Below are 25,508 nucleotides of genomic sequence, written 5' to 3' on the forward strand. Positions count from 1 at the left end.
TTTAAAATTATCTTCCAACTTTTATTTTCCTCCTAAAACCTTTTAGGGCACACTTGAGCCTCATTTCGAACCCAAATCACAGCTTCAAGGGCTCTAAAGGCATTTATTTTAATGAAATACTAAGGTATGAGCACGATTCTGTGAGAAGGGGCTTTAGGAAAAGTACCATCTATTGCTAGCCTAACCATAAAATTGCAAGAGTTGGCAACACTTTGTCATCATAAGTCATTGTTTCTGGTAAATCACATAAATCAGGATACTTGCACCTCCAGTACCTTACCATTAGTTTTACTTCAGCTTAGGCAGATGGCTTATGATAATTATAGTTAAGTGCCATTGCAAACAAAAAGCAGGCACCTCTCACTGATCTGCCAAAATTTTTTGGAATTTTTTTTCCTGTGCGTTGTAACGCTCTTCTGCAGCAGCTCGACTCATTTAGAAAGTCAAACAGAAATGATTGTGCAAGGTATTATTTTTGCAGCACTTGTATGCCTGCTGGGGGCTTCAGAATACAGATGGGAGGAAATAGGTCCCGTGAGGAAAAGGCACTTTGTCAGGAATCTCATTTCAGACACGAGGCTGAAAGAGAGCAGAAATATTTTTCCGGATTATAATTTTTTGTTTTAAACTGCAAGTAATCTAGTATTATATTTACTCCTTGGGAGTGATGAAGGAAAAGAATCCTTGGTTGAATGGGAAACTTTATATCAGCATTAAGTTCTTCAGCCTGCTTTATATATGTATTTTTTTTCTCGTCTAGCAGCTATGTGCATGGGTTTGTATGCCCCATGGGTGCAAGAATGATTTCTTTTGGGGTGCTGTGTGTATTTGAATCAGAACTCGTGGGAGAGGTGATATCTTTTATTTGACCAGCTGGATTTTTGCAAAAAATGTCTTTAATTGCATGAAATTTTATTCAAGTGTGTATTCGAGACACTCATGCAGCATTCATGCTCTCCCCACCCCTCTCCCTCCGAAGGCTTTTAAGGGCAGAGTGGGTCTGTACACCTCTCAGTTGCTCCATACTTCTCACAGCAGCAGGATGGTACAACCTGGGCACGTCTACACGTTCATTAATGCGTTGTAGTTAGAGTGCATTAGGTTGAATACCTATAATAACAGGTACTAAATCAATGTGCAGCGACTGGTGCGGTTGCACAGTAACACCGCACATGGTTTTTAGGTGACGCTAATGCACAGTAGACCACTTCTACTGCACATTAGCTCATTAGCACGGCTTTTGCCACGACGTGCTAATTTGCAGAAGAATTAGTCTACTGCGCGTTTAGCGTCTTGTGTAGACGCGCCCCCCCCATGTCCAAATGAGTTTCCCTGCTATCTGGCTGTCGCACAGTGCCGTTATTTTTAGTGAACGTGTGTTTCTATAGGTTTTATTAGCCTGCTGCCCGGGGGGGTGGACATAAGCCAGGGCTTTCATATTTTCTCCTTGCAAGTGATGAAGGGAAAAATCCATGGTTCGGTGTCAGGCTTGCGATGGATTCAGGCTGTCGGCGCATAGATCTTGCATGTCACACCAGCCTACTTTTCTGTTTTAGAGGGTAACAAATTTCCAAGATTTCTCTTTTTAAGGAAGGCTCCCCCCCCAAAAAAGGGAGAGAGCTGTCCTTTTTCTGGACCCAATCCCCCTCCTTTTTTTTATTTCGACTCCGCTGCTTTGGGGTTGTTTTGGGGGGTTTTTTTTTTGCTCTTTAAAGGAAACCTGTTTCATTTCTCTTGCTCTGATTTCAGTGTCTGATTCTAGGTAAAGCCTTTAGGGGCCCAGTCTGTATTTCCCCCCGGACTGTTGATTGTCAGCATCATGTGATGTGCTCGGTGGGTGATGTGAAAGCCGTGTTTATCCAAAGGCCATGTGGAGGTGGGCGGGTGCTGGCAGGGGGACAGAGGGACAGGAGAAGCCTGCCTCACACAAGAGCCGGAGTGTGAATAGCCCACATTGACTGAACTGTCTAACTGGGCAGGAGGACTAATTTGCTGTGCTTGATAAAAGAAGCAGCTGCTGGTAAGTGCTCGCTCAGACGCACGTAGATGAGCCTGCGGACTGCAAAAAGGGAGCGAAGCAGATTTTTTATTTTTATTTTTAAATTTTTTTAATTCTCTCTCCACCTTCCCTCCGGGATCTCCACCTCTGGCGCCCATGAAGTTGCATCGGAGCAGGTAAAGTGTTTCCGCGGGTTTTGTCCTTGCGGCTCAGGAAAGACCGAGGGATGCCTGAATGAAGGAGCCGTGCTTGCAACAAGGGGTGGCAGGAGCACACATTTTCGCTGCTCTCTCTCCACGCTGGAAATGGCAAGGCTGTTGAAACGGTGCAGCCATGTTACACGGCCGCAGTTTCAACCCTTCCCCAACCTGCCCTTTCCCTTTTTTTTTTTTCCGCCCCCCCCTGTAATCTAGATAAGGCTCAGTCTGGTATTTCTCCCTTTGCATCTGTCGTTGCACTAGCCAGCCATGTTTTTCATGTGATTATCCACCCTGTGCTGGCTCTGGCTGTGACTGCTAGGATGCTCGCTGCCCTTTCCATGTCGGGGCCTTTGCATCCTTTCCTAAAGAGAAAGCGGGGGGCAGGGAAATACGTCAGCTCTCCGCAACGTGTAGCATGTGTTGGAGGTGGGGGGGTCCTTTAAAGGGTGTGCTTAGAAGGGGAAGATGATGAAGGGTATTTTTGTCACCCTCCCCTCCCCAAAACGGGGTTGTTTCTGTTGTTTTCTACCGTCCGTCTTTCCCGCCCCCCCCAACTTGCAGCCTGTAATTTTTTTTGCTTGACTAAAGCCGTGGTTCAGCTGGAAAAAAAAAATGGAGAAGCAGAAAGGATGAAAAGGATGGCCTTTTGTGTCGAGTGCCATTGTGCAGCTTCCCCACTCCCCTCCCGCTTCATGGGGGAGCTGGTCAGCTGCCCACTGCCGGTGGCACCAGCCTCCCACAACGGAGGGGCTCGGGAGGGGTCTGCCGGGGCTCGGACCCCGCAGCCTGGGGGACGCTGCACGATTGAACCAAACGGCATATCACCTGCAGGGCTGAACCCTGCCTCGCCGGCCAGGCTCTTCCCTTTCTCCCGCTCCCGTTCACGCTGGCTGGAAAGACCTCTCGAGTTGCTGTCACAACGGGTTGAGCGGCAGCGCTCGGGTCCAGCGGGTTTCGGAAACGCCTCGTGTAGGCACCTGCAACCCGAGCGTTACTAGATGTTGCATTAGACTTGTTAATCACCAGGCTTTATCTCGTGAACAACTGCCCCGGGACTTCACCCTCTCGATTTTTGCCACCGCCCGGGATAGCAAGGGCTTTGTCCGGCTGTTCGGGTCCAGGTGTCCGTGGCGCTGCAACAGAGCGATTCTTAATTTGGACTCTTTTCCCGCTGGTGGTGGGGCAGGGAGCAAAGGCAGAGGTCTCATGTGGCATGAGAGGCACAAAGCTCTTGGGTGAGATGCGATATCATATGGCACGAAGCATTTGTAGAAGGAACTGTTAATTTACTCAAGCAAACCTGTAATATGATAAGGTTTGGGGGGATTTTAAAAAAGTCAGGTCACTGCCTGCATGAATGTGCGTGTCCTCCCTTTACCAAAAAGGCAAATGGTCTGATTTTTTTGGACATCCAGAATATCTTACTTTGGCCCTGGGGGCTCTTGCCCCAGTGTGACTGTATTACATGGTCGCTGTGTTAGACGTACTGGGCTGGGCAAGACAGGATTTGTCCTGACATGCCTTGCTTCAGTTCCAAGTCTCTTTTCTTCGCCCCAAAATGTTCATTTGCTTGATGACCTTGCTCAGACTGATCGTACTTGTTGCCTGACAGAGTTGAAATCCAGCTGGTGTACAAGTGGCTCGGTGCAAACTTCAGGTTGTTTTGAGATTTGCAGCCGGTTTTGGAAGGGACCGATCTTGCTCGAGAGCCCCAAAATGAATGGCTGGAGGCCTGGCTGCCTGCGAGAGATACCGCCTCTCCCTGCGTGATGCTGCTTTGGTGGTGGTCAGGGATGGTGCTTCGGATCCGGAGAGAGCAGGCTGGCACCAAGTGCTTCTCCGTGACGGGCGGCTCCCTTTCTTCCATCCATGCCCCCAAACCGATGACCTCCGAGGATGCTGCAGCACTGATTCATTTCCTTGTGGTCTGCCGAGGAAGAGTTGGGTAGGGGGATATGGGCTTCTAAGAGAACAGAGACCGCTGTTTTGTTGGCTCATGCTCCTTTGTGGGGTTGGAAGTCAGATGGGCGTGAGATTATTTAGCTGTATCCCCTTTTAAATGTGCATGCAAGCATCTGAAATAGGCTCTGAACGAAGCAAAATGAATTACCGAAAAGGTGGGCTAGGAATAGCAGGTGGGCTTTCCACTCTGTACCATCAGGAAACCTAAGCAGCTCGTGTCTGTCTCGTGGAGTCCGTGCCTGCAAACGTAGACCTGACTTGGTCATCAGGGATTTTAAAAAAAAGAAAGCCTGATGGAGCTTCATTTTTCTTAGTGAGCCTGGGGTGGTTTATTTGCCTTTTCAGTTTCTTTAGGTAATTTGTATGAGTGTCTTTCTCCTTCCACGTTTACCAAGGGTGGAATTAGTGAGCAACACAAGGGAACAGTAAATCTGACTCCACATGCAGTGTAATAAAAACCAGAGAAAAAGGAGGATAATTAAAATATACTCGCTGACTATTTCTACTAAGTGTAGGCCTAACCAAAGGAAACGCCAAGTTTTCAGGGACATGGAGGGAATTTCAAATGGACAGTGTCCCTTTTTAAGCTCTCTCTCTCGTTTGCTTTATGTAGGTTGGTGCCTAGATATGCGATGTAGGGACCATACTCTGTCATCTAATGTGTGGTTCACTGGGTGATCTTGGGTATCAGGTGTAAGATATCCAGTGCTGCGTGCCTTTCCTGTAAGGGGATACACTTAGGACACCATTCACTTCACCTGTATCTTTTAAAAACAAAACCCAACAGCTTTCCTAAGTGCTCGCTATTCCCAGTAGACAAGGTTCTTTGGGTAAATGCGATCGCTTTTATTCGACTCACTCAATACTTGGAAAAATTGCAAGCTTTGGGGCACAAACCCCTTTGTTCAGTACTCCAGGTTGTATTTTATTGCTCTGTTCACTTGCAGCTGATGACGTCTGCGGCGAAGGTGGGCCGCATAGCTGGTCCCATCTCACATTGCACAACAGAGCCAATCACTTTGTACTTCATTGGGCACAGAAATGGCTCTCTTTCCTAGAATAAAACTCCACCAAGAGACATGAGGTACTGATAAACACATACCCCTCCTTCCCCATCTCTTTAGGATGTCCTAAAAGATATCCCTCTTACTTCTTGAAAAAGGGGAGTTTTGAATCTTCTGCCATCAAAGGCGCCAACACTAGGTAAGGACCGAGCCCCGCCGTACATTGAAGCAGAACAAAGGTGCTTTCTTTTCCTTGATATTTTTGGTGTTTCAGAACAGTGTTGTTCCCTTTGGGTTTCTTTAAAGCAGCAGGGCTGGTACGGTGTATTTATGGATCCAGAGTGCTCTTTGTTCGCCGTGGATATAAAATGCTACAGTCTGATAGTCTCTATACAGGACGTGGGAAAGATCTGTTGCCATCCCTGCTGTTTCCCATGATTGCCATAACTCTTTAAGTTAGGGCCTGTGGCTTCTTTTCCATTCAAAACTTGCTCAGGGACCTAAGCGCAGAGACATGTTAGAGCGCAGCCAATTAATTGCCTGAGCCTGATGAAGAAAATGGTGTTTGGTTTTCATTGGGTTCCCATTGATCCCCCTGTGTTTTCAAGCCATGTAAATGCTCATGCATTGAACTGTTGCTGATGACCCTGAGAGAGAGATTTCCTGTGGGCTTATATGTTAGACATTATATATAATGAGGAGAGTAGATAAATAAATCCTAAAGGCTTCATTCCTCCCTCAGTTGTCATCTATAGGTCTGGTGCTGATTTTTCTACCTGGCCTTTTAAGAAAAAGAAGTACTCCTAGTGCCTGTCTTATGGTTGCTGTATTTGCATTAGGTTCAGCCTATGTTGTCTTGCTGGAACGAAACCTTTTTTTTTTTTTTTTAATATAATTTTCACGAAGCACTTGCAAACAGCATTGAAGATTCAGGGACCGTAGAGCAGCACAAGTCGTTAGAATGACACTGCATACCCTGGGGATTGCAATCATAAAATATTAAGCCAGGCACTGCAGATCAGACCTGCCGCCTTTTTGCATGGAGCAGGCACACTTTCCCCTCCAAAAAAAGCATCTCCAAGCTCTCAGAACTGAAGTGTCAGTACAGGGTGGTTAATAAAGACAACTGCATGGGCTGTTGTTGGAGGGACTGGTATCTCAGAGTTTTGGATGGCAAAAATTAGGAGTTTTGTATTCACAGGAGCAGGCTGAATACTAGCTCGCAGATGGATTGAAGAGAACTATATTTTATGAGTTGGCATAAGCACAAAGCCAAACTGAATGTGCTGCAAACTAACTGATCGATGGTTTAACTGGCAAAGCGTATCTTGCCCACTGGTTCTACAACAATTTCTCTACCTCTTAAGCCCTTTAGCTTGCAGTATATATCTCTTTGTCGGCATCATGAAAACGAAAGAGTTATCTGAACGCAGTAGAAAGTAAGGGTGGTTCTTTAAAAGTAGAGGTCTGTTGACACCTTCTTATTGCAACAGCCGCTCTTCTGCTCCAAGTTGGCAGGCTATGATGAATGACTTGTCAGGGGACAGAAACCTGTATTGTGATGCAGTCACACTGGAAGATTTGTTTCATAATATATGCTGCGTCCCTTGAGGTTTGCGCTGTCATGCTGTCTTTCTATTTGTGGCTTGCTCGTGCAGTGTACGACTGCTAAGTCCTGCGTATTAGACCAAGACATCCTGAAAATGCAATGTGATAGGGCCCTGTAATTTATTACATGCAGAAGGCTGCTTGGGACAGCACAATACAGCTGTGCTTATTGTATGTGCTAGCCAGATGTGTGCGGCTTGGCAAGGTGAGCACCTGTGAACTGAACTAGTCCTCTTCCTCCTGCGTTGTTGCTCATCTCGATTCCCCATGTAAGGGAAGATGCACAATCCATGTTCTTTACCACATACGTTGGCTTTCATCATGTATCCAGCAGCTAAGCAGCACGTATCCAATCCTAATAGGGGGCTTTGATATTTGATAATCACCATAATGAATAGGTGCAACAGGTCAAGGCTCGAATGCAGTCTTGCCTTGCCTTGGCTGCTTTCTGATTTAACTACTCTTTTAAAGCTGTTTTTTTCTTGTTTGATCTTCTTGCCTTTTGTTTCAAAGAGAAGGCAGAAAGGTGTAGTGACTCAAAACTAAACTGCTCTTTAGAGGGATATGGAAATATCTCAAACTGTTTCTGGCTCATTTTGAGGATAAGAAAAAAAAGAAGAAGAAGAAAAAAAGCTGTGGTTCCAGATTTCATCTGGCAAGTTTCATCCTGATGTAGTATAATGATGCTCAATTTAAGCCCTCTCATAAAATTTCCATTGCAGTCATTGACTCTGTGCCGTAAATGTTCACGGCGCCCTGCGGCAGTGCGAACCATTCCCAATGCCATCCTGTTTCTGGGAATTATCCTCTGGTCCACGTAGGAAGGCAGCTCCCCAAATGCAAGGCAGTGTTAAAGCAGGGGCTATAGAAGAATTGGTTTCTGCCTTGCTTTTCACACTGAACACACTTGTGCTTGCCATGGCTTCCAGGTGCATTGCAGTTCTGTCATGAGCATCCTTAAGTAATGAACACCCATCTCGACTCCACCGGAAAGAAATGGAACAAGGTGCTATTCTAGCTGAACTATTTTTCCACAGGCCCTAGCCATGCTTAGGGTTCAAAACTGATTTGATGGCAATCAAGGTTCTTTGGGTAAAATGTGATCTCTTATATTCGAGCACATAAATAGTTGGAAAAATAGTTTTTTGTAAGCTTTTGGGTGCAAATGCCCTTCTTCAGGCATAGGGAGAGTCTGTGCTCTAGAATAGAGGCCCGTGTGCAAAATGCAGGTGTGTAAAAATGCAAATGCGTGGCAAAGAGGATCAGTCTATGGGAGACGATAGGTGTGAGACAGGTGCGTTGGTGGGGGTGGGAAGAGGGCAATCACATCTGAATACAGGTGCTCTTAGCTAATGCTGTTTCCTTAGTCATTAACAAAGATTTCATTGAGAACCGTGGTAACCAAACCATACGCGTGCACATTCACCCTCCTGCACAGCAGACGACACCTTTAAAACTTGGTTCTTGGCCCAAATAACCTCTCTCCACCATAGATAGGGGAAATTGCAGTAGGATCCTATAGGCAAAGTTCTTGCAGTCGTGGTCTCAGTGGTGGGGATAGGAGTCAAGGTTTTGCAGTGCTGGCAGCTTTACCTTCTTCAGATGAATCAGCTTGTGAAACCCTGAAAAACAGGCAGGGGGGATGAAGCGTGCATCCATCTCCCAGCCCCAAACTGGGTGGTTTTCCAATAGGTTTTCCCACCTGCCCCAAGGGACCCCCACAAAGAGAAGCAGTGGGAAGTAGAGTGGGATGGGAAGCCTGTTTCCCTATTGTGCAAAAGTTTTGAAACTCCAAAGATTTTCCCCATTTAGCATTGGGACAAAGCAGAGACTAAGCATAAGCTTTTTTCCTCCCTGAGAACAACTGCTGTCCAACAGCTTGGTGGTCAAGGGGCGCCTACCTGAGATGTCAGAGTTGGTGTTGTGGTGCATTCAGATGAACCTATATGGGCCTACCACGTGTCAGGTGAGGTGCTCCATTGCCGTGTTGGAGGAGTGGAGTGTCTGTCTCCCTCTTGGAGAAACCCTTTTGTAGCTGATGTAGATGTGGGTACCAGCCCCTTCAAGTTGAGCAGAGAGGATGGACTTGATGAGGGGAGAGGGATCCAGCCTCAGGTTGCTAATGGTGTGTGGGCACAACCCTGACTGTGAGCATCTTCCTTCGACGGTGACTTGTGATGCCGTCTCAAGCGGTCGCGTGTATTTTTGAAACATTTAAGCGCGTGCTTAAATATTTTGCTGAATCAGGGCTTTGGCGCTGCATGCAAATGTTAATAATCCACAGGCTGATGCTTAAAATTCAGCGGTTGAAGTTTGCAAACTGATTGTGCCGAGTGCCAAATTAGATCCAATTACTCAAAACCAGATGAGCTGTGCATAAAATATATACGTGCCTTTAGCACTGCGTTCTGCTTAGATCTGTGATTCATTTCGCCAAGCCACAGCTTTTCTTGTTTCCATGAGTTCATTAAAATTAGTTCCAAATTTTAATTTCTTTCTTTTTTTTTTCCCTGGGATGGCTTTGAAAACCCAATATTTAACGGGAAGGAAAAACTGTAAAGTGCTGCCAAGTAATTATGAAATCAAGATAGATGAATGAAATTGCAGTCGATGTTATCACGCTGCGCCATGTGGCAAATTACATCTAAGAGCGAACCAGAGAGTTCGTTATTGAACACAAAGTTCAAGCTGCCTATGATCTATCAAAGGTCCCCAGCATATCAGTCAATTTAAACAAGAGCTTTTCCAGCAGTATTACCCAGATCCGGTGCTGCAGTCATTGATTCATAATGGAAAAAAATTCCACTTCATCAGGAGTATTATTTATTTGTATTGAAGAATAATTATATTATGGGCAAGGACCCACTTCTCCTAGTATTTACTCAGCCATTGATAAAAACTGATAGAGGTCTTTTGGTATAAGTAGATGAGCAGCACTTTAAATAGCATGAAAGCTATAATGATGTGTTACCTCTGACACCGCCTCCTGCTTCCAAAACTGAAGTCCAGCGTGCTCCCAAAACAGCTGGATCCCCGGCATTTATTAATAACTGCATCTCTGTCAGGTACAAGCAGTGCTAAAATGGGATTCGGCTCCGGTTCTGGACACTTCAGTTCTCCAGTAAATGAAGGACGTGTCTAGACACTATTTAGCCCTCCGCTAAATTAAGAAATCATCATTTTGAAAATGGATTAATTGGGTTTCCAGTTCAAGTGAGTAAAGAATACTATGCCTGTGCAAGCAAGATATCTTCTCAATATATGTCCATACAGACACGTACACACCATGTAGTACTTTAGTAGCATAGGAATGAATTATCCATGCTGTGACTCAGTGTGCTTCTAAATGGCAGTTTAAATAATAATCTCTAACAGTCTCAAAGAAGCTTTTATGATTTAATGAGTTAGTAATATGCTATAATAAATATAGTCTTGACTCTGACTTCATAATTAGGGGTGTAAGGTAGTTTTCCATCGGAGGCTGGTTGTGACCCTCCATCCCGTCCCACCTTTCTCAAAACCTTGCTTTTCCACCACTTTATCCCACCTGCTGCCTTGGGGATTTCCCCCTTATTGTCTTGGAGAGGTGAGGTGTGAAAAATGGATTTTACTTTTAAAAAAGAGGGTAGTGTAATAACTTAAAAAATACCAGCTCAGTATAAAACATGCATGCTTGCCCTCTGAGAGCAGGTACCTTGGAGTCAAATGGATAGAAATATTCGGCACGTATATTTAGAGAGAGAGAATTCTGTCAGATCCGGGAGAAACCTCTACATTTTGGTGAACACCAAGCATTTGAGTTTAAGTACATTCCTAGCCCCTTTTTTTGCAAAAAAATAGCCTTGGAAATTACAGAGTGGGGATGTCCTAGGCTTTATTCCCTCTCTGTCTCTCTCAAAATCTTCAGTGTCATGCCCTGCCCTTACTCAACATCCCAGTGGCGTATCTTGTAACGTCCGTCGTCTTTCCTTGGTAGGGAATAAAAATAACACGATGAAATAGAAGAAGCCCGTCTCATTTTTCAAAACGGCCTGTGTTTTTGAGCCACTTCGATGTGTGTGTGTGTGGGGCTCGGAGAGTGCCAGTCTGAATTTGTGCTGGCTTTGGTCATGTAGCTAACAGGGTGCCAACCTCAAAACAAGCAAGGCAGTCGAGGCAGAATTGGTAAAACACTCGGGGTAGGGGAGGCAGCTATTTTCTTTGTAAAACTGACTATCCCTGTTGTCATTTCAGAATTAAAGTCATAGAAACATTCAGTCTGCTGGTGAACAGTAAATTGGGTAGAATTTGGAGGCTAAACTCAGTTACTGAGCTGTGAAATAGGAGGATTTAAATCTTGCTATAAGTGAACAGCTCAGTGCCGCTCTGAATGGAGTCTCTTCCCAAGGCTTACGTAACAAACCTGATGCAAAGTTTGATTCGGCATGGTGTTTTGAGCCCCTGGTTGTCCTGATTCGACTTGGTTGACCTGTCTGTAAAATGGGGATAAGAATTTTTACCTTGAGACGATGTTGTGAGGGTTAACGAGGTTAGTGTTGTAAAGGTGAAATGGGTTGTGTGAGTATTGCTTCTGCTATGGTTTTGCTCAGCTTAAATAATGCGGAGCCTGATATCTTGGTAGGGCCAAGTACTAACGGTGCCATTGGATGCCCATAAGGTCTGGGGGTGCTGGCAGGTCTCAGAAATCAGGCTGGGCACTTAACCTGCTCAGACCAGTTCATAGTGATTATAGCTCATCTTTGCAATGGTTTTTCTGGGTGGGGATGCTGAGATGGAGAGCAAAGGAGCCTTGACCCAGGCTGTCTGTTAAGTCTGTGGCAAAGCTGTGGACCTGTTGACTTTCCATAATGCAACCATTGAAGCTCCTTCTAAGAAATGAGGGAAGGCAAGATGCCTTGCTTGCTGGCTGTGAAGAGAGGCTCAGCATAATTAAAAGTAGGAATGTTTCTTCCAGCCTATGCCGTGTAGACCACCTTGAAGGTCAGAAGGGATAGCCATCATCTAGCCGTGGCAGGCTGGAAAATGCACCGTGATTCATGCTTCGTTTTGAAGGAGCTTGACTTGCCAGCCAAGTTTTATAGCTCTGTACGGAGACATCAAGGGAAGTGTGTTGTTAGCCAGGACAATATGTATTGAACGTCGTCCCCCCCACTTCAAGGATCACGAGCAAATCTGCATCGCATGGACCTCGTTGCCTTGCAGCAGTCTTTGGATTGTCTTATATTTTTTAGGTTGTGTTATGTTTCTCCCCTGTGTTTAGGACATTCCCCAAACACATCTGGCGTGGCGTATTTTTATTCCTTGTCTTTGTTTTCTTTAAGCCACAATTGTCCCTCTTTGTGCACGATGATCCCAGCATTTAAATGTATTGATGTATCATTTAAATTTTCCCAACCCCTCAAACAGAAATGGCAAAATGCTGCGACTGTTCAGAGAGAGGATGAGCCTATGAGGCTCATTGTTATCCACATAACTCTGCTTGTGTGGATGTTAGTTGGCAGCGTGACGGTTTTGGAAAGTTCCTCAGTTTTCCAATTTTTCTACCCCAGGCCTCAGAAAAAATGGGCAGAGATTTGGGGGATCTGGACATCTCCAGCCCTAACATCTCTTTTGAGGTCAGAGCATAGCTTGGGAAACCTGGGTGTTTTTTCCTGGTGTTGCCATTGAGCTACTGTGACGTTGAGACAATTGTCATCCCGCTTGGTGCCTCAGTTTCCCTATCTGTAACGTGCCGACAGTGATGCAGCACTCCTTTGTCGACTGCTTTATGATTTTTCTGGTGGAAGGCTCTGTGTGAGAGCCAGGTGATCCTGTTAACATTTCATCTGTCGAAGAAAAATAAGGTGCTGGTCGTTCTTTCCGGCACGAAGCTGCTCGAGGCTGGTTGCTAGAGATATTAAAGTAACCTGCTTCTCTGTCTGGAAAGGCTTCCCCTGTTCTTTATATATAAAAAGCACGCAGTTGTATGTTTAACATGTTTCTTTACAAGCCTCATTATTAATCACATATGCCTTTGATAGTGTCTCAAGGACCATAAAGTTTAAATGCTGGCTGCAGGAAAGAGGTAAAAAGAGAACCTTTTAGCCCCGTGCATTATCAGAGACCCATTTCAGATGACCCTGTGGAAATGTTACTGATGGTTTTGTTTCTGCAGGCAGACAGTAACTAGACATGATTTGCTCCAAAATGGAAACCATATGAACTGCACAGAGCACAGCAAAGGGGAAGTGGTTGATCCTACTGTGAAAATTTATAGCATTTTGATATTTTCTGATTTTATTTATTTTTTATTTTTATGCTCATCTTGTTAGGCAAGGTGTGCATTGCAGAACCGATGCCAGGTTATAACAGATCTTTGAGTATTGCCATCTTCATTTCCTTATGAATGTAAGTTATAATCTGATTGACGACGTGGGCAGGTTTTGTTTTTTTTCTTTAGAACAGCTGAAATCCTGTAAAATGAGGTAAAATATCTAGAGATCAGAGGTGGCAAAGTTCAGGACAGACCTGTCTGATGCTGAAATCTGCTTTCTGATTAGGTTGGTCACCCTTTAGCCCCAAGGAGAGGAGAAGGGCTAGGGAGAGAGGAGAGATGGAAAAGAAAAAGAAAACGGACAAGGGGAACTCGCTGATAGTGGAAAACCCCACTTAGGATAAAGCTGAAATGTTGCTTTGAGCTGCAGGAGCTGCAGTTTTAGTCTTTTGGTTGTAAAGGGTCTTCAGAAGAGGACTGCAAAAATCTACAACTCTTGGTTCAAAGAGTTATTAGACCAACTAACACATTGCAAAAAAAAATAAGGTCTTTTTCTGCAATCTTTTGGGCTCGCGCACCCTTCATCTGACTCAGGGAAAATTAAAGATGGTTAAAATTCCCCACAGGTAGGACATAAACTTCATCTTTGCATGGAGGGAGTTGAGGATGGAAGTTTGTCCCTCTGGGTCCAAGCAAGTCAGAAGAGGATGGCATGTCGAACTAGGACTGGAAATCCGTTGTCTTAGGCGCTGTACAGACACGTAGCAATAGTTTTCTGCCGTGAAGAGTTTTTGTTCCTGATTAGAAAAGACAGGTTGAGAAGCAGATTGAAGCTTTTGTTCCCTTTCTAACCTACCTGCCTAGGTTGGGATTGTTTGGAGCCAAAGGCAATTAAGTGCTCAGCTAAATTGGAATTGCAAATGAAGCAGAGTGTAATGAGAGCTGGGCACCAAAACTCTTTTGAGCACCCCAGCCTTCATTTATTGCCTTGCTTTGAAGGTTTTCTGAGATCCACACATTGAGGGGATCATAGCATTGCAGTCCTTAAAGACATTGCTTAAAAGTTGAGGGTGCAGTTGACTCTACCTGCGTAGTGCTCAAATTTTGGAGTTCCCGTGAACATCATAGATTGTTTTTGCTTTGTCTGCTTCATCTTTTTAGTGGAGAATGAACACTTTTTGTCCCTTGTGCTAACACAGTCATTGGCTTTCCTCCTGGATTCACTTGATGTCTGCAACCTTTGGGAGGCTGAAGTGACTACAGCGCATCCAAAGATGAGTGCTTTTGAGTGCCACAATGAAAACCAAGCTGTGTCCCATGCTCACTGCAGCAAACTGAATTCAGTAATAAATGCTAACACAGTGAGTGAGGGTTAAAAGGATGCAGCGTTGGTTTTTGGACTCAGTGAAAAGGGAAGGACTGGTGGGGGGTTGTATATAATAACATCTCATATAATATACTAGTGGTGTAGACATGTGGGGGCTACGTGACTAAAAGCAATAGCTATGAGAAAGCAATATGAGAAACAAAGTTGAGTTTGCTGAATTTCTTATGAGCCTTAAAGAAATGGGATCTTTATACAGGCATTTTTGCTTTGGGATACTTGCCTCTTGTCTTGAAGGGGACCCAATATCAGAGCTTCGAGACGGGCATCATTCTGCTCCCTCTTAAAGTCTGCCTCGCTTTACGGTTGAATCCAAGCAAAAGCTCAGTCCAATGCTCGTATACTTATAAAAATTGAAATCTGCCTGAGTGGTTTTCTGTAATATTTTAGACCAAGCAAATAACTATCAAGTGGTCTGGTAGCACCTGCTGGGGATGACCTGTCTGGCTTGGGTGAATAAGGGTTACTCCCATTTGGAGTAGCCTTGGTTTTAGGTCATTTCCATTATAAGTGAAGTAAGCCAAAGTATAACATCTTGTGCGTACTGGACGGCAGTCTAAGTCTTCTTTGACCTGTTATATTATTGCCAGTACTTGTACTGCAGCAGTAATGGCCCAGAGCCACGGACCAAGAAGACGGTCCCTGCTTCAAAGAGCTCACAAGTCAAAATATAACACAAGAAGCACCAGGTGGATACAGACTGATGTGGGAGACATGGAAAACTTAGGGCCACTTGGTAGACAGTGGTTTCAGCATGCCAACAGCCCACCTGATGTCAAGGTATTTTTTTTTTAGGTATCTCTGAAAAGGAGAATTGTAAGGCCGGGTTTGAAGGGGGATAATGAAGTAGCTGATGCCTTTGCCAGATAAACACCGGGTGATATCAGTCCTACCAGTGGCAAAAAGACTAATTTATCAATCAGAAGGGTGAGGGGCTACAAGTTGTAGATGGATGGATTAAAGTGTTAGCACACACTATCTCATACAAAACAGCGATTCATGATGGGGGGGGGTGTAATTGAGACCATTAAGAAGAGTGTGTAGTCTTTGTCTTGTTTCATACTAATTGGCGTTTTAAGGTCCCTTAAAATCTGGTCGTAGGAATGCATAGGACCCCCTCTGGCCTTGTCATTGTGCACACATTCAGGCTCATGGTCCATTGAACTTACCCAGCGTCAAGCTGAAATCTCACAAGCAGCAGAATTAAAGATACGAAGGACTGTTGCACCATGGCATTCCCACTCCTTATGCTGGAGGGAGAGATGGGCTTCCCCCACCTCCTCACCCTTGGCGATTTTCCTTTTTATAATTGCAATGCAACAGGATGCACCTCCTCCTCCTCTTGCCTAGGGAATTGGCACATGGTTCTTTTGTGTGACTGATGCTGTGAATTACTAGACTAATCACCTCTCACAGGGAGCCATGGAATAGCTAAGCCATTGCGTTACCTCTAAATAGATACCTTTGCAATAGTCCAACCTACTGCGGGCCCGAGAAATACAATCCCAGAGCCAGAACTTGGGCGTGTGTGGATGCGGACTTGCTTGTTCTCCCACTCATACTTTAATGCTTGCATGTGGATCATTTCAGATGCTGAACATAAATCTCAGCTACACTGTAATTTCTGTCGGTTGATAGAAATACGGAGAAACCTGCTCTTTCGCGTAGCCATGCCTGAAAAACAGGTCAGCTGTTGTCCGCGGTAGGTGCCTTCCACGATGATATTACTTTTGGTGAAACATTAATAAATGCTGACCCCACCGCAACTGAGATGGTGGGCAATGACCAGCAGGGTTAAAAGGAAGGCAGAAGAAGGTATCCCCTTTGGGAAGAGTTGGGAGATGCCAAAGTCGATCTCTACCAGCTGGACTAGCCAGACTTTTCTGCACAAATCCCTGGTCACCTTCAGCAGATTTAAACGTGCTATACAACCATGCTGCACAGCAAGAATAAAACCGTGCTCACAGCTTGCCCTTGTCCCCTCAACATGCCGTGACTGCCAGGCTAGCCCAGAAGCAGGGTGCAACCTGATGTGAGGTCAAGGCAAGGCAGGACCTGCCCCGGGGTAGAAGATGGAGCCAGCTTGCATCAAAAGCAGGAGGGAAGCACTGATGCGGCAGACGTGGGGGAATGAATTGATATAGCTAGGGACTGAACTGAGAGTCAAAAGCATTGGGGGCTGAGTGTTTACTGAGACTGGGGGGAAAGCAGGCTTGACGGAGAAAGAACTAATGTGGATATATGGGGAGTAAGATTGATTTGGGAGCTAGGGAGCAGCATTCACTGCCGGGGGTGGGAGGCGGGTAGACACGGAGATGGGGGGAGCACCTACAGCACAAAGGTGCCAAAATAGCTTCCCTGGTTATCCAGAGGTGCAGGCAACAGTAACATCACACCAGCTATCACTAATGCACACGCTGAGTTTTGGCTGGAGCTGTTGCAAAGTCCAGAGCACCCAAAACCAAATTATTTTTAAAAGCATCTCATGATATTGGGGGGTGGGCTGACTGGTATTTCCATCTCTGGAGGTCGGCAGTACCGTACAGGTTTCCAGAAGTTCGTGTAAGTCTTGCTCTGAAAGAGCGCTGAAGTGCGTGCTCGAGTTTAAGCATCTGTGCTATTCCCTATGGACATCACTGGGAATATTCACATGCTGACATAGCCTACCACACCTTACGCCTATGTAGTGAAACCATGCCGGCATGCACAGGACAGTTTGCATCGATCCTCATTTTGCATCTAAGAAAGGCAATGCTGCTAGTTGTCAAGGAGAAGCCTGATCTGTGGCTTCTGGCAAAATGATTAAAATTTATGCCTTCAAGAGAGGAACACAGTCACCTTGGAGCATTAGTACAATAAATATCATGCGGGTGTACAAGAGTGAAACGAACATTACAGGGCTGCACACATTTAATGTTACAAGAAAAGATAACCTTGTCGTGTTGTAACAATGCATAGCTCTGCTATGGCACTTTTCATCAGGAGACCTTGCAAGTGCTTACAAATGAAGTAAGTATCATTATCCCCACTGTAGAGGTGAGGCAGCTGGGGCCCAGTGGATGTAAGTTGCTGGTCCATGGATGGACACCCACTGGCAAAAACTGGAAATAGTCTAGTGCACTGTTGGCTATTGATGCTGCAGGCATTTTTCACCCAAGGACCTCCAGGCACCTTGAAAGATGGAGAGGAAGCCTCCAGAAAGACTTTTGAAGGAAAGTCCTCTTTTGTTGCCTGTCCCTGGGGTTGTGCATGTGGAAAATCAGCCTATAGCTGACACGTCTGCATGTTCATTAATGCACTGTAGTTACTGCGCATTAAGTGTAGCACTTGTATAACTAAGTACTAAATCAGTGCGCAGTAACTGATGCTACTGCACAGTAGCACTGGCGCACGGCTTTTTAGTGGCGCTAACTGTGCAGTAGCTTAATACTGCTGTTCAGTAGCATGTTAGCATGGTTTTTGCCCTGCACACTACTGCGCAGTTTGTGTCTTGTGTAGACGCACCCTGTCAGCATGAGAAGTGAATCCCTGACAGGGCTCATAGTAAAACCAAATGTTCTTCCAACCAGATAAGCGCTTGCCTCCAGACAACACTGGTAGTACATGAGCCAGTCCCTTTTCTGAGAGTCCTAAAAAGTCTGTTGATTGGTGTACTTGTGCATGTAATACAAGCTTGCTGGACTGCTCTGAATACAACTGTGTTTGATACGAAACAAAGAACAAAGCAGAATGATTTTCCAGCCTCACAGCCTTTGCTGTGCCGATGGAGCTGTTTTCTTTCTTACGAACTCTCACAAAGTGCGCTTGAAAAGCAGCAAAATGAAACCTTTATAGTGGAGGTGGCTGTTTCTTTATTTGATGGGAAAAGCTGCCCATCAACTCAGCGGCTGCTCTGGTCTTAAAAGGACACGCTCTAGGTTTCTAGGCCCCGGAGATGGAGTGTCTCAATGATGGACACTAATGGAAGGTGTTACTTGCAGGTACACACCACTTTAATTTTTATGGTCAGTGCAATGGTAGGGAGAGTAAAACCTCAATGAACTTGCTGAGGCTAAGTGTCAAGCCTCACTCTTTGGATGCACAGCTATTGCTCTCTGAGCCTGGGATTGTTTTCCTGCTTTTCTGTTACTTAATTATTGTAATATTTTCATTATGCTGTGCTCACGGGGGGGTGGATAATGGCCCCAGTCACCAACAAAGCTATCACCTGGGGCCTGGAATTGTTGTCTTTTCAGCACACTAGTTAGGAGGGTTATTTAATGAAATGCACGCTCCTATTTTCAACATCGCTCCGCCTCTGTTTGGACACCTTCTTCAAACAGCCAGATTTCTGGAGCACAACAGACAAGCTGTTGGCTTGTGAGCGTTCTGGAAAAAGCAGATGCTTCATTTAGGGAAGCAGGATTTTCAGCAATGCCTACATGAATTTAGGGCACAAATGCCACTGGCGTCCAGTGGAATATGTGCAGCAAAGTCCTGTGAGTGTCATAGTGATGGAAGTTGTATTTTAGAGATGCTCCCACGATTAAAAAAAACTGAAGAAATTAGGATTTGAGACATGGTCCCTTGGAGTAGTTGGTTAGTTCGAGGCAAGGGGCTATAGAGGCTGTGGTCCACAGCTCCACAATACAGTAAAAGTTGGTGTTTAGTCCTTGTCATTCATGCACGACTGTCTTTATTGAACCCAACAAACATTACCAGTGCTTTGGAAAATCCGTCTTTGAATCCAAACGTGAACTGAACTTTTTCACAAGTCTTCTTGCATTAGTTTTTTAGGGCAGCGTTATGGAGCATAGTATTTTATTGGCAGTCGTGGGAGAGTTTGTAGAATATCCTGATATTTTTCCTCCAGAGGAACCCAAGGTTGGTTCTCACCTTCCTTTCCCATTGGCACATAGGATTCGAACGCACGTCCTGGATCAGTGAGTTGACTACTTCTTCGTCATATCTCCAGTCCAACCTTTCTATGTGGTCTGCTCCCACTAGTCTGCACAGGCCCATGCTTCTTGCCAGATCTTGTGGGGTGCATTGTGAGTCTACTGCTATCGCTTCATATAATCCCTCTAATAAACTAATTGCAGCCTTTTACTGAAAACTAAATGGCTATAGGCTGCATTGGTAGAAACCTTTGTAAAACGGGGGATCTAATTCCATCCTTTCCCTATATACTCTTTCATTTCTTGTTTCATGTGCTCTGGTGTCAGGTTTTGCTTAATAATTAGTTGGTGTATCAGTGCACAGTGCTTTGCTGAGAGATGTTACAACACAATTTGAGATCAAAAGATATAGTCCGAAGCCAGCTGACTTGGATGTTTTCTGTTTGGACCGTGCCAGGCTTCCCTTGCCTTCCTAGGCTAATTCTAATCCAGCTAGACCTTTTCTGCATCAGACATAGACTGCGTTCAAAGCTGGTTGGGTTTGGGGTTTTTTTGAGTCTGTCTGTTGCCATATGTTTGAGTCAAGTTCTGTCGAGCCTAATGCCCATTGGTCTAGCATGGCTAAGGCAGACCGGTTTCTATTGCCAAGTGCACACATGGGAGTCCTTTTGGCCAACATCACACCCAGCTGCCTTTGAAAGACGAGGAAACCATTTACAGCTGAGTGAATTCACGGGGCTGTCTTTGGCGTGAGTTTGGAACAGAGCCTGGACACCTTAACTGCTCTATCATCGGGTCCTGCAAAATATTTAAGGCCTATTATTAAGCAAGGTCAAGGAAATGGGGCTGGGAAATCTGCTCCCCAGATCCCATGCCATTGGGTTTAGACTTGAGATGGGTCACAGCAATGAGTGATGGATTAACTCATTTGAAGAATTAAATGTAACTTCATTCGGGACTCCTGGGATCTGCTGATACGCCTGCCATTGCTTTCTTCCTAGACCTGCAGAGAATACGCACTTTTAGCCACTCTTTTTCTCAGTTTACCCATCTCTGTCCAGAAGAATAATTCTGACCTATTGGTTAGCAGCTCAGAGGCATGTTTGCCAATGGTTTTATGATTCTCGAATGAAAAGTGCTTCCTCTAAGCTCAGGTAGAGGATACTAGAAGCATCACTAGAAAGCATGAAGCTTTTTTTGGGGACTTTTACGAGGTTCCTGCACCAATTCGCTAAAATTAACCAGTTTGGAGAAGGTTCAAAATAGTATATTTTGGAAGTTTTAAATGAATCAGACTTCCAGACCCTTTGAGATTCACTCAGCAATAGGAATGACACTTCATTGCTTTGTTATTTCCAGGGTAGGATTTTTACTTACAAATTTCATAGATATCATAGACATTAGGGCTGGAAGGGATCTTGCGAGATCATTGGATCCAGCCCCCTGCCCAAGGGGAAGGAAGTCAGCTGCAGTCGGATCATCCCAACAAGATAAGCATCCACTTATGGTTTCAAGGCCATGGGTTCAAATCCTCGGACAGCCCCCCTCAGAAATAGCTTGTTGATGTGCAAATGTGGCTCTGAGAGCTGGAGGCATTTAAACATGAATGGCAAGAGTAGAGCCCTCACTTGAGAAACGGCTGCACCTTTGTTTTAATGCTTCAAGCCAACCCTAATTTTCTCTTGTATGCATGCAATAAAAATGTAAAACTGCAGCGCTATTCTTGAAAATGCAATGGAAAAAAAAAAATCCATAAAACATGCACGGGGTCATTAATCAAGCCCTGTATTGATTTTATTTTTAGAGGTTAATTACTGTAAATAAGCTTTTGTAGAGAATTGCATAATTCACTTGGAAACCAAATGGGCAAAAGGGACCGTCACCCAGAAACCACCAAGTTTCCCTCCGCTCGCGTTTGCAGCAGCGGAGAACCGAAGGCAGATTTCCCTCTCGCGATGCTGATGCGTTGTGAAACGGAGACAGTCGAGGATGCTGCTCCCTGGATATTACAGCACTGAAGCAGCGAAGGAGGGGGCGGGGTGGGAGACTAGATTTATGAGGTTGCATTCGCATGCTGGACTAGCCAACTGGGATAACTCAAAACCCGAAAAATCCAACAATTGTGAGGGCGGCATTAGCCTGCCTTTCCAAAGCAGCAATCAGAGCAAGTTGCCAGGGTTTAAGTGCCTATTCATTGATTTCTTCCTCCCCCCCCACCCAACTTAAAAATAATTTTGCTTTTGTTTCTTCGGTTTCCGGGTGGGCTTGCAGCCTGAATGCACTTCCCTTCCCCTCCTCCCTTCCCTTCCATTTGGCTCTGGTGCTCACAGTAGCTAGTCAACAGCAGTTGATGATTGATGTCAAGGCTGGGAGCAAACAGCTGCTGATTTGATTATTACTGTTTCATCTCCTAACCTTTGGTGCATTATGGGAATATTTATTCACCTAGTCGTGCTTAACGGCATTTGGTGCAGTACTTCCCCTGGAACAACGAAGGAATGGGATTGTAAAGCGGGCGTTTTAGACATTCACATTCTTGTGCACATATTTATTTAAAGATCGGCGAGGAAGGGGAAAGTTCGGGGCCTGGGCATATGGGAAGATTGCATTCTGGCTACTCTGTTTTCTGTTTGGGAGCAATTACAAGCATAGATAGATAGATACACAGTATGCTAATAAAGTAATTGTACTATGTTGCCATAAAGAGGATGGATTCATTATAAAATTCTTGCTTTAATGCTGTCATTATAGCAGATGTATAGCAAATTAGTTCATATGCATGCAGATAAGGAAGCCCCAACAGCTTGGAAGCATAATTACTGCATAGCATATACTATGTTCCTACTAGGAGCTGAAGCTGTTCCTGGAGGTGGGCTCGTGGGGCTAATTACATTGGCTTTGTTAAATATAAAATGATATAGAACCGGGAAATAGACACTTCTCTGATGCTCCATTATTTCTGTATAGCCACTTCTAGGAGACCTGAGCTGCTTCAGCCATTTTAAGCCATGCAAATGCAAAAAAAATGTCAGCACCTTTGAACACAGCTGGAACAGCAGGCTTTTCTTGAACAAAGCAACCTGCTTTGTGGACGCGTGGGAGGAGCGAAGTGACATAACCGGTAACGATGCACCTGGCCATCCAGCCCCTAGGCTCAAAGAGGTGGGGGAAGTGTGGGTTCAGGTAGGAGATTTTCAACGGTGTGATCTTAGTTATTAGAGCTCGCTCTATTAGGACGGGAGCTTGGTTAAGGTTTTACTTAGCTGATCAAAGCAGATGCCAAATTTTTTAATGATGCCACTCTTAGATGGATTATTTCCCACACTCACGTGGCTGTTGCTTTTCCTCATCAGATCCGTTCATTTATTTCCAAGCAAACTTCTGCTTTATGGATTTTCTCATTGCCTCCCGTGTCGGTACTTTGTAAAGACCAAAGTGCAGAGATTGGTTTCTGGATTGGAAAACTTTTGCTTCAAGACCAGAACATGATGAGTTAAAAGTGTTTCTATTATTATTATTTTCCTGTAGAAATCAACACAGTAACCTGGGAGAAGTTTTTTAAAAACATCTGATTAGCCTCTGGAGATGGGATTAGAAGTGGCGAATGCACAGCTGACTTTCATTACGTAAGGGTGAAGTGGGCAGAGTATAGATTTATTTTAATTCCATTAACTTTTTCCCCCCCAAGGGCACTTGCAGTATTAGATGTAATTTTTTTTTTGGACCGAACGGGAAGCCAACCAGATACCGTATTATTTTTCTGACTTGTCACGTGGCGTAGAATAATTAAATGGAAAGAGCTGGAAGGGCTCTGGGTTACACCAGGGTCACCGCCTTTCAGACTGGCTAAAGGTGGCCTGAAAGCACCCTGACGGGCTGGTGCCTGTTGGTCTGACAGGTGGCCCGGGTGTCTGCGAGGAGTTTTGGCCATGAATACGCACCATTTCCAGCTCTCCAACAATGCGCTGCTTTGAACTCGGTAATTTATTGGAGAGGCGAGGCTACAATAAAAGCATGCAGATTGCACACTTCCCGTCAGGGATGCAGTCCGCACTCCTTGCTCACACTGGAGACTCCCATCGACAGAAACCCAAGTGTCCTACAGTGAGATTTTGCTCCTTGGAGCTTGCAGAGGATATTCCCGGCTCCATGGGAGTTTTGCCATTAAATGCACTGGGCTAGACTTTGCCTTTGCTTTGTTTGTTATTCTGGTTCATGTATTCCCATCCGTCTTCAGCTCCGTGCTGATGGTCTTTACTAATACTGTAGAAGACCGGGTTCAAATTAATGTGTGCACGGTATCCGAGCCCAGCATGTAACAGTGATCCAAGAAAGCAGTCTGTGAGAGATGCAGTAGGACAGCTGTCGGGAACCAAATCTGGTCCATTTATCTTGTCATCTTGCCTCATCTATGGGTTTCCTCTCTGTGAAAGGGTGCCGCGTCCCTGGGCTCTGTACAGTCATTGTCTTTGGGGTAACAGTTATAAAGGTTAGTTCCATAATGACCAGCGCTGCACAAATATTCCCTTTCATGGGTTGACATCGATTAAATATTGACCCATGTATTTTGTTTTGCAAATTCCAAACTCATCTGGGCATAAAGTGTTTGCATTTCCCTAATCTACAAAGATTAATAACCAATTGGCATTACCGTCAGTTTGGAATTTGCTTTGCAAAGTGAATATAATCATGAATTTGAGAGTGATTTCTAAAGCTTATTAAAATCCATTATGCATGTGTTAATGGCAGTTAAAACTTGCCCAAGTTTTTCATTTGGAAATTTCCTTTGTGCCAAGAACACTGTTTTTAAAAACTTAGTTTTTTTGGTGGTGGTGGTGTTGAAAATTACATTTTTTTTCCTTTAATGGATGAATACCCTGCAGCCTCAAAGGCTGATTTCTAGAAGGAAGGAAGGATAGAAGGAACTCCCCCCAAAACAAATTAAAAATGAGAGAGCTGTTATTTTGCTTTCTTAGTCATAAGAAAAATAGGTAGTTTTTTGCAAGGGGTATATCAGGTCTTCAGCCAGTTATAACAATATCTTACGCAACTAGTGACTTCAAACATCCCAGTTGTCATCTCTTCTGGATGTTGAACCCCTTTATAATCTACTAAAGTGTGCCTCCAAAGTCACTAATTGCATACTAAAATCGTGGCCATTATCTTTATTGTTTTCATGCCTTTCAAAGTGTAATTTCTAGGTGTCCCTTTAACACAAGTCCCGATTGGGTCCTTTAGGTCTATGGCAGTAAAATAAATAATAATGTGTTGAGCAACTTTTAGGGATTGTAATTGGACCCTCTGAGATGGTCCCCTTCCTGGCTTTGCCGCTCAATTTACTTGCTGGATTTTGCTGAACCCTTTGCTGAAGCCTGCTGTTGTTAATAGGAAAATGGATTATCGACAGAGCCCTCCATTTTGCAGCGGTGTTTATTATCTCCAACTGTACATAATTAGAGTAGCGAGGTTGCACCTCAGTGGTTGAATCAGGTCAGCCATTTCTGTTATAACCCCGTATTTTCAGTGTCCTAAAACTTGCATATAAAAATTCACTCAAATTCAGACTTGGCTTGGAGCAGTATGCATATTCCATCCAGTTGTAACAGATGTGTGCAATCAGTTTTTAAGTAGTTATAGACGTCCCAAGCAATAATAATGATCAGCCAGCTTCTTCAGGCTTGAGCTCCATAAACCTGATGTTTAATTTAAGCTTTGCATGCTACTAGACGGCAGAGCGCCTAAAGGTTGCCGTCTGTGTTTGAGCATAAGGCATTAAATATTCTTTTTTTCTGTTTGGAAACCTTGCTACCAGTCTTGGTCGATTAAAATTTGTTAAGCATCTACAGTTAGCATCTCTGCATTTTGAGGCTGCGGGGGGCTGTGAAAAGATCAATAGTGTATGAACCTCGAGGAATTTGCAGATTGGTGCAATGAGGCCATGCAGGTGTTCAGCATATAGCCAGTGCGCCAAAATGTACGGTGTGTGTAGCTGTGGGCAGGAATAACTTCTCGGGATCTATTATCATCCGTCAAACATTTAAAAATACATATTTAACGAGTGAATAATTTAATTGTAAAAATCCTGCATGCATAATTAATCAGGCTCAAGTACAAGGCACAGTTTTCATAACTGATGTATACTTGAGAGATCTGCTCTTTGCAGTTGTCGTCCTTTGAGATTCCCCTTTCCTCTTCTCCCCTCCCCCCCCCGTCTCAGCCCT

The 25,508-nt window shown here is 44.6% G+C and overlaps 1 protein-coding gene across 1 annotated transcript in view; it reads left to right on the top strand.

The window, feature by feature from the left end:
• The window catches only part of MAGI1 (membrane associated guanylate kinase, WW and PDZ domain containing 1), a 182,105-nt gene that overhangs the window by 41,635 nt on the left and 114,962 nt on the right, over positions 1–25,508 (top strand). The gene's annotated exons all lie outside the window — the stretch shown is intronic.

This window comes from Alligator sinensis, unplaced genomic scaffold (assembly GCF_000455745.1).
Source record: "Alligator sinensis unplaced genomic scaffold, ASM45574v1 scaffold469_1, whole genome shotgun sequence".
Lineage (NCBI taxonomy): Eukaryota > Metazoa > Chordata > Crocodylia > Alligatoridae > Alligator > Alligator sinensis.